Below are 9,552 nucleotides of genomic sequence, written 5' to 3'. Positions count from 1 at the left end.
TACATTATAATCGTGAAGGGTACTTTCCATTTTGTTCTCGATGTTTGGCACTGGGCTTGTTAAAGGTCATGTTCATTATCCCTACCCTACTGGTGATGTCTCAGACCAGACAAAAACATGCCCCAAGGTCCAATATCGCCTCCTAGAGGTTGTCCTCTCCAGGATGTCTTTGAAAGAAGGGATGTCCTCTTACTCCATGATGACAGTAGGAAGACCTCCCACCAGATCCAGGTGGCCTGGAGCAAGGATAAGTTCACCCTCAATGGATGGGAGTTGGCCATACTGGTGGAGGGATGCTGGATATTCATATCCTCACCCCTTTCAAAGAGTGACCCACAGAGCTAGTAAGGGAGGACAATGACTGTTTCTGCCCTGATGGGGAAGCAGGAATGTGACAAGAAACCAATGAGGAATTTTGCAGTCTGCTGTTCTCAGATGTGTGAGCAGGGTCTGATATTTGTCTAGAAAAGTCACAGTCTACTGTAACCAACTAATTCCTTCTCTTTACTACGGGCACTAGCGGCTACCAGAAGAGGGTGAAGCACTTGAGCACATCACGCATGAGCCCATAGCCAGTGGAGAAGGCAATGTCCAAGGTCTCTAACATTCAAAGGACCACTTGTGACAACCTGCCAGGCTGAAAAAGATCCATTTATTCTTACTGTCTGCTTCCCATTAACCAGCACAGCCTCATGTAGATGATGCGCTTCTGTTCTTAGTCAACATCAGGCAGTGATGCCGAAGGCCCTGAATAGACTAGAATGAAAAATAGAGGAGGCCATCCAAGATTTTTTTACTGTCATGGCTTCAGCATGCCGTCAGCATGCAAATGCTTGACTACCTCCAAGAAAGAATGGCAGCAGCATTCATGACCCAGATCCAGCAGAAGAGTCAATGGCTGCCAGGTACCCGGCTCAACCTGGAATCGATATCTGTTGCCATGGGCATGCAACTCCAATGCCGAGGCAAGATGGGGTCAAGGCATCTCAATCTCACTCCAGGTGTCTTTTCAGTTCAAGGAGACAGGGAGAGCACAGCTGAGATGTGAAGGACTTCATTCTCCAGGGGAAGAGGAAGGAAGAACTTTTTTGGATTTATGCAGCCCATAGTAATGAATGCACTGACACTGAGGATGTTCAATTATAATGGTACAGCCAAACAAGCTAACATTCTCCAGGACTGGAGGCACAGAGGGGGAATAAGGAAACTAAACACATCAGCCTGGATGGAGGAGAACTGTGGAGCATACTCCAGGGTATACGTGGCCTAACCTCTAAAAGAAATTTTGGACATCATTTACACCCAGCTGCTTTTCTTTACTCTAAAACACAATTTTTCAGGCATCGCTTGATCTCTTTAGGACTGAAATGCAATTTTTCAGCTACCATATGAACATACGAACAAGGAACAAGAGTAGGTCATTCAGCCCGTTCTACCATTCAATAAGATGATGGCTAATCTGATTTTAACCTCAACTCCACATTCCTACAAACCCCCGAGAATCTTTTTCAGACCTTTTCCCACCGCTTAAGGGTCACCATAACCCTTTTTAGGATCGTTATGTCCTCTTCACAACTCACTTTTCTACCTATCTTTGTGTCATCAGAAAATCCAGCTTCCTTACCTTCAACCCCAATATAAATTGTAAAGAATTCAGCCCTCAGTACTCACTCCTATGGCACACCACTCGTGACATACTGCCAGCCTGAAAACTATCCACTTATTCCTATTCTCTGCTTCCTATTAGCCAGTCAACCTTTATCCATGTCAATATGTTACTCAAAACACCATGAGCTTTTATTTTCTATATTAACCTTTGATATGACACCTCATTAAATGCCTTCTCGAAATCTACGTACAATACATCCACTGGTTTTCCCTTTATCCACAGCACAAATTATTTCTGCAAAGAACTCCAATAAATTAGTTAAACATGATCTCCCTTTGCTGAAACCACGTTGGCTATGCCTAATTACCTTAAACTTACCTAAGTGCCCTGTTATAACATTTTTCATCACAGCTTCTAACATTTTTCATTATCAATTATCATTATCAGTTGATATCAAATGTTGTTAAGAGCTATAAATTGACATTCCAAGTGGTGATCAATTTACACCATTGTTGAATATAATATCATAACACTCAACCGTTTTCACGTTAACTTTCATTTGATTTCCTTCAGTACTTGTACCTGACCAAAACTAAGAGAAAATCTGACTGAGTCCCTACAGTGAGAATATTTGGTCCAGTTCTTGCAATCAGAAAATGGTACGAAGTCCTACTGCAATGTGACACACAGCCTTTATGTCACCATTTTCAGGAGTCCTCAGGCTGACAGTGAGTGTTTGAGATATTAACTGTGAGTCCATACCTTTTTGATGATGCTTAATGAGATTTAATTATGACAGTCATTCCCGGATTACATTAAAGTGGTAGTTATTACATTTTATAATATGAGGCATGGTAAAATAAAATAGTTGACACACCTACATTAAGTATAAAAGTAAATGTTCAGTGAGATGTCTGTTTAGAAATTCATTACATACGGTAAGTGACACTTCAAACCTACCTAAAAATAGACATGATATACAAACAAATATATTTCAGCACAATTTGAAAAGTGAAAGCAGTATATGACATGCAGCAGGAATACTGAAAAGGCAAAATAAATTGACATTTTACAGCCTGGTATACAGATACATGTTCATCTACAAGGCGACAACTTCAAAGTGGATGATTGACAGCTGGAAAGAACTTGGTGGTCAGAGCTGCCCTGATACTTTTTTTTAAAAAGACACTCAACATAGTCAGGGGTTAAGTATATAAATTCAAGGTCCTGCAGATTGTCCCTGGACATACCATTGCTGACATACACTCAAATATCTTTTTATGGAGCTTATAGGGTTTTTTTTTACTTGAGCAATATTACTTCACATTAAATACATCTGCCAAAATGCAATTCCTGTTAAGGGATCATTACAGAATCCAGCTTCTGTACATCAAACATTGTCTATGTCCAGACTAGTCAGGAAACATCTGATATCAGAAGCTAAGTAGACTCAGGCCTGGCTAGTCCTTAGATGGGAGGCCTCCTGGGAATACCAGGTGCAGTAGGCTAAAAGGGAGTCAGTTAGCTCAATTGCTGGATAGCTAGTTTGTGATGCAGAGTAATGTGAATAGCATCAGTTCAATTCCCTTACTGGCAGGGGTCAGCATGAAAGTGCAGCCTCCTCAACATCATTTCCATCACCTTCCTCCCCACCCCTGCCCGAGTACAATGACCCTCAGGTTAAACAGCCACCAGCCTCCCTCTAATGAGAGAGTGGTCCTCTGGGACTATGATAAACCTACCTTTACATTATACACAGCTAACCTCCTTGCTACAGCAATATAAACACAGTTACAATTTTGGACACAAGAACAGCATGCATATTTCAAAATTAACTCCACCAGGGCAAAATTGCCATCTTTGAAAACTTGCAGAATACCAAAGATTGCACAGAAAGAAGATGTGGAAATGGGAATGGAGGAAAGATTACAGGGCTTTTGGGGTTCTCTGTTTTCCACAGCAGAGAAAAATTCTTTCTCGTTTATTGTTATAATTTTCCCTATTGTATAGATATCCTTTGCAATGGAAGTACCACTTTGATGCTTGACATCTTGATTCTGTGAGTGATTGTATAAGCCTGCAGACTTGGAATCAAGAGGCAATCTCATACCAAGTTCAGGAATTCTAAGCAAAGAAGTGTCCGAAAATGACCTAAAATAAATCAAAAAACTACGGGCGCTGGAGATCCGTAATGAAAACAGAAATGCTCAACAAACTCGGCAGTCTGGTAGCATCTGTGTGGAGATTAAAACAGTTAACATTTCGAGTCCAGTGACTTTTTGTCACAACATACTGAAGAAGGGTCACTGCACTAATAATGTTAACTCTTTTTTTTCCTCCACAGATGCTGCCAGACCTGCTGAGTTTCACTGGCATTTTCTGTTTCAGAAAATAGGCTCTTGTAATGCAGTGGTACTGCTTCTACCTCTGAGCCAGAGCTCCAGAGTTCAAGACCTACCTGCCACAAAGATATATTATAACATAAGTGAACAGATTGGTAAAGGAAATAAAAAAGAGCTGCAGTGGCACAGTGGTAGTGATCCATCCTCTGAACCAGAAGCTCTGGGTTCATGTTCTACTTGTTCCATAACATTTCTGAGTCGGTTGATTAAAATATATCTAGATGCTCTGGCATTAAGAATGCTTGTGGCTCAGTGGTAGTGCCCCCACCTCTGAGTCAGAAGGTCTGGGATCAAGTCCCACGTTCGTCAGAGGTGTGAAATAACACATAACAGATTGATTAAAAATATCTAGCAGTGACAGGATTCTCTGTCACAGGCTTGTTAGCACCATGGACAAGTCTCAGTAATTTTCTGTTTTGTCCTTCCAAGTAAGAGCACCTTGAGGCCAACTCGATCTCAAAGTCTGAAATTGCATCAGTTAAACGCAGAAACTGATGAATATTTATACACATGTGGCAACCACTTGTATGAGGCTGCAAACGTTGCACAGTAGTCAATAATCACCTATTGACAGTGTAAAAGCTCATAATTTTCGATCTTCTCCTTGCGTAGACAGCTCCTACCAGAAGAATTGGTAATAATCCACACAGGACAGGGAGAGGGCAGTATAAATCCATGCACTGTACTAATTAGACTTCCAGTATGTCATATGCCATTTGATACACTTTGAAGGTGAAAGACCAAGTCTGATGGCTTTATACTGATCGACCATCTCTATATTTCTACAAATGCTGAACAGCTGATATTTTGTCTGAGTAGCTGCCTGACAACTCCAAGAAGGAAACCATGCATGTCACCAAAGCCCACTCCTTCCAAAGTCAAAAACAGTGAAGGACCTTCATTCCTTGTACTGGATTTCCACTTGCTTTGGTTGCAATTTCATATTAAGGATTTCTTTATGATTCCTGCAAGGCCCACCAATACTTTTAGGGTGAAATGGAAATCTCCTGGCATTACCTCACCAAACTTCTACAACTTTGGCCCCACCTGTTTGCTATTAAGTCAACAAAACTCCATGTTGAGATGTGTCATGCTCACGATGTGAGCTTTTGTGGGCAAATCACAAGTTCCACAAAGGCTAGTACCTTTACATTGATTTCTTCCCTGAGATGATCACTGCTCTCAACAGAACCAAGTGTGTACAACTTTCCAAGCATCTCACAAAAAAGGCATCATGTAGGAATTCATGTGTGGATTTCTTCCATGAAATCAGAGACCATCAAGGACATCATTGTCAGACTTCACACCCTTAGCATGAGGGAGTTCGTTGACAGTGAAATAAATAGACTCATAGAGTCATGAGAGTTGTACAACATGGAAACAAAGCCTTCAGTCCAACTCGCCTGCACCAACCAGATATTCTAAATTAATGTACAGGTAGTTCTCCTATTATATGATAGTTACGTGATCTCTTGCTATAGAAAATTGCCATAGAAAATCGCTATACCTGTACAGCAGAAAGTTTGCGTTATCCAAACAGCGTCCACTATTCATCAATTGCATTACAGCCAATTTGCATTAATGAAACAAGCATTATAGCAGAACTACCTGTAGTCCCATTTGCCAGCATTTGGCCCATATCCCTCTAAACCCTTCCTAACCTTGCATGCTCTAACTGTGCTGATTTATTTATTTTCCAAAAGTCAAGAAAGGAATGTATTATAGCACAGCGACTGAATTTTCCAGCTGAAGTCTGCTGTTGTACAGGACTGCAAACATGTAATCTCTTCGTGGGAGGCAAAACAAAAAGACAAAATGCCTGGATCATCACAACCCAAAAGGCAACCCAAAATAGAAGCACAGGGGTTTTTAAGAAATTTCCCACACGGGGTGGGGGGAGTAGCCAGTATGCTTATCATTTTCACCTCCAGGCCCAGTATCCACAGGTTCTTGTAGCATTGTGGTAGTGTCCTTACCTCTGAACCAGGATGCCTGGGTTCAAATTCCATTTGTTCCAGAGATTTATAACAACATCTTTGAACAGGTTGATTAGAAATTATATTCATGGATAATATCGAGAGTAGTGGGAATAGCTGGGGAAACCAATGGGCAGCAGTTAAGTGACAGTGCCTGTAGATTTGGCTCCCTGATTGAAACAACGACATGCAGAGGCCCTCTAGTAACTCCTTCAAGGCTGCATGCTTACATGGTCCCAGCTGAACCCTCATGGGTGGCTTATGGACAAGAGCAGCACAGTAACTGAATTGTCACACAGAGTCAAAGAGTACTTCATCCAACTCTAGGTGAAAAGTGAAGCACTCCTGGCCCTGTTAGATTCACACAGTGAATTAGAGACATCAAATCTGGAAAACAAATGACTATACGCAGAACTTGAGAGGCTTTGCCGGGAGGCCAAGAGAGAGTCATTGAAAGATAAGGAATTCTGCTCCATACTGCATTTGACTGACTTACACAGCCCTGGGCTTCCTCCTGATAGTCAAATAAACTAATGTTTTTCTTTTTGCATTGCACTTACCAAAACTGCAAAGGCACGACTTTTATGCAAAATTGTTGCTGTCCTGGAGGACAATGTTTGCACTGAAGACAGGGCCATGCAGTGCAAATGTGAAAATTATCCTGAAGGACAGAGATATTACTGGGATGTGCAAAGTGACGTCCACACATGCCATGGGCAACCCACACACATAAGTTACACATGCAAGATTGAGACACAAAGTGATTGGGAAAGGGGATTTGACACAAGTACAACTCATTGACCAAACAAAAAGATATGGCCTGGTTTGTCTTGTTGGCACAGTCACAGAATTAACTTAATGCAGCCACATACATCTCCAATTATCTGTATTTCCCCTTTCTAAGATCTGGGAGCTGGAAAAGTTGGGCTTCTGTCTTTGTGACCCATGAATAATTGGCAGCCCTCAATAACATGGAGAAGCCACAACTTTTATTGTGTGCAGCAGGTGCCTCACTCTTCCTGAGGGATTTCCTGACTAGTCAGGCAGCAGTGGCATAGAAGAAACCTTTAACCCCTAAAGCTGTTCACAATTAATAGACCAGTAAGAAGGCTTTTAAACATAGTCATTAATTGCATGGCGAGTATGCTTGGGTAAGATCCATAACTAGGTAGTGACATGAACACACTAATTTAGGACTGAGGTATTTCAATCATTGCTACTCAAAATATATCAAGAACGGTGGGTATCCAACAACATTTAAGAATTGTGGAGACAACCTACAGTCACTGATGGTGAGGTTTCCTCGTAATGAAATCATGCATTTCAGAAGCAGTTAGTCTCATCATTCTACATTGTCCTACACTTGTCTTATTCACCATAAATGTAACCAGCAGGGAATGTGGACTAAAATCCTTCAGGTCCCTTAGATTAGCTTCACAGATGAACTGCAATCTTGTGATTTTACCAAACAATAAGATGTTGGCATCATCATCAAACCCCTACAGTGTGGAAACAGGCCCTTCAGCCCAACAAGTCCACTCTGACCCTCAGACATGCCACCTAGACCCATCCCCCTATAACCCACCTAATCTACACATCCCTGGACACTACGGGCAATGTAGCATGGCCAATCTACCTAGCCTGCACATCCTTGGACTGTGGGAGAAAACCGGAGCACCCGGAGGAAACACACACAGACACAGGGAGAATGTGCAAACTCCACACAGACAGTTGCCTGTGGGTGGAATCGAACCCAGATTCCTGGCACTGTGAGGCAGCAGTGCTAACCACTGACCCACCATGTCTTTCCAGGATTCACAAGACAGCAGGACAGAAACAGTGGGATGCCAGGGATGAGTGAGTCAGAGCTCTCAACCACATTATCAATTAGTGTTTCATAAAGGCAAGATGGCTGCACAGACAAAAATGTCTGAAAATGCATAAATCAGTTGGACTGATTGGACTATACCCCAGAGTTCTGAAGGAGATAGCTAAGGATATTATTGAGGCATTAGTGGTGATCTTTCACAAATCTCTGGAAAAGAGGAGGGTCTTCAAGGACTGGAAGATGGCTAATGTAACACGCCTGTTTGAGAAGTGAGAGGTAGTGGACAGGAAACTATAGGCCGGTTGGCAGGACCTCTGTCATTGATAAGATTTTAGAGTCCATTATTAAGGATGAGATTGCAGAGTACTTGGAAGTGCATGGTAAAATAGGGTTGAGTCAGCACGGCTTTGTCAATGGAAGGTCTTGCCTGACAAATCCATTAGAATTTTCCCAGAATTTCTAAAAAGATTTTTGACAAGGCGCCACAGAGGAGGCTACTAAATAATTGCCCACGGTGTCAGGGACTGGCATGGACAGAGGATTGCTGACTGGCAGAAGGCAGAGAGTTGGGATAAAGGGGTCTTTTTCATACGGCAGTCAGTGACTAATGGAGTTCCACACAGGTCAGTGTTGGGACCACAAATATTCACGTCATACATTAACAATCTGGATAAAACAACTGAACACATTGTTGCTAGGTTTATAGATGACACATAGGTGGTGGGACAGGTAGTGTTGGTGAAGCAGGGAGGCTGCAGAAGGACATGGACAGGCTAGGCAAGTGGGCAAAGAAGTGGCATCTGGAATACAACGTGACAAAGTGTGGGGTTATGCACTTAGGTAGGAAGAATAGGGGCATAGACTATTTCCTAAACGGGGAAAAGCTTTGGAAATCTGAAGTGCAAAGGACTTGGGAGTCCAAGTTCAGGATTTGCTTACGGTTAACATTCAGTTTCAGTTGGCAGTTTGGAAGGCAAATGCAATGTTGGCATTCGTTTCAAGTGGGTTAGAAAACAAGAACAGAGATGCATGACTGAGGCTGTGTAAGGCTCTGATCAGACTGCATTTGAAATATTCTGAAGTTTTGGGCCCTGTATGTTTGGGAAGATGTACTAGCATTGGAGGGTGTCCACAGGACATTTACAAGAATGATCCTGGGGATGAAGGATATGAGGAGCAGCTGAGTGCTGGGTCTGTATTCAATGGAGTTTAGAAGGATGTGAGGGGATCCGATTGAATACTTACAGAATACAGAGGTCTGGATAGAGTGGACATGGAGCTGTTTCCACCAGTAGGAGAGACTAGGACGTGGGAGCACAGCCTCAGGGTAAAGGGTGACTGTTTAGAACTGAGATGAGGAGGAATTTCCTCAGCCAGAAGGTGATTAATCTGTGGAATTCATTGTCATAGAGGGATGTAGAAGCCAAGTTATTGAGTTTATTTAAGACAGAGATAAGTTCTTGATTAGTAAGATGATCAAGGGTTACAGTGAGAAGGAAGGAGAATGGGGTTGAGAAATGTATCAGCCATGATCAAATGGTGGAGCAGACTCAATGGGCTGAATGGCCTAATTCTGCTCCTATATCTTATAGTCTTAACAGGCAGCAAGCTGATTTCCATCACAACTGGAGGCACAAAACTATTTAATAACTGAGGGGGGATGAGAATTCTAATGCTTTTTTGCATATTTCTTGTTTTTATAGGCCATTATATTTGGTTTCGTAATTTTTGATTTAT

The sequence above is a fragment of the Rhincodon typus genome, chromosome 16 (assembly GCF_021869965.1).
Source record: "Rhincodon typus isolate 14 chromosome 16, sRhiTyp1.1, whole genome shotgun sequence".
NCBI classification, from domain to species: Eukaryota; Metazoa; Chordata; class Chondrichthyes; order Orectolobiformes; family Rhincodontidae; genus Rhincodon; species Rhincodon typus.
This window is presented reverse-complemented; position numbering follows the sequence as displayed.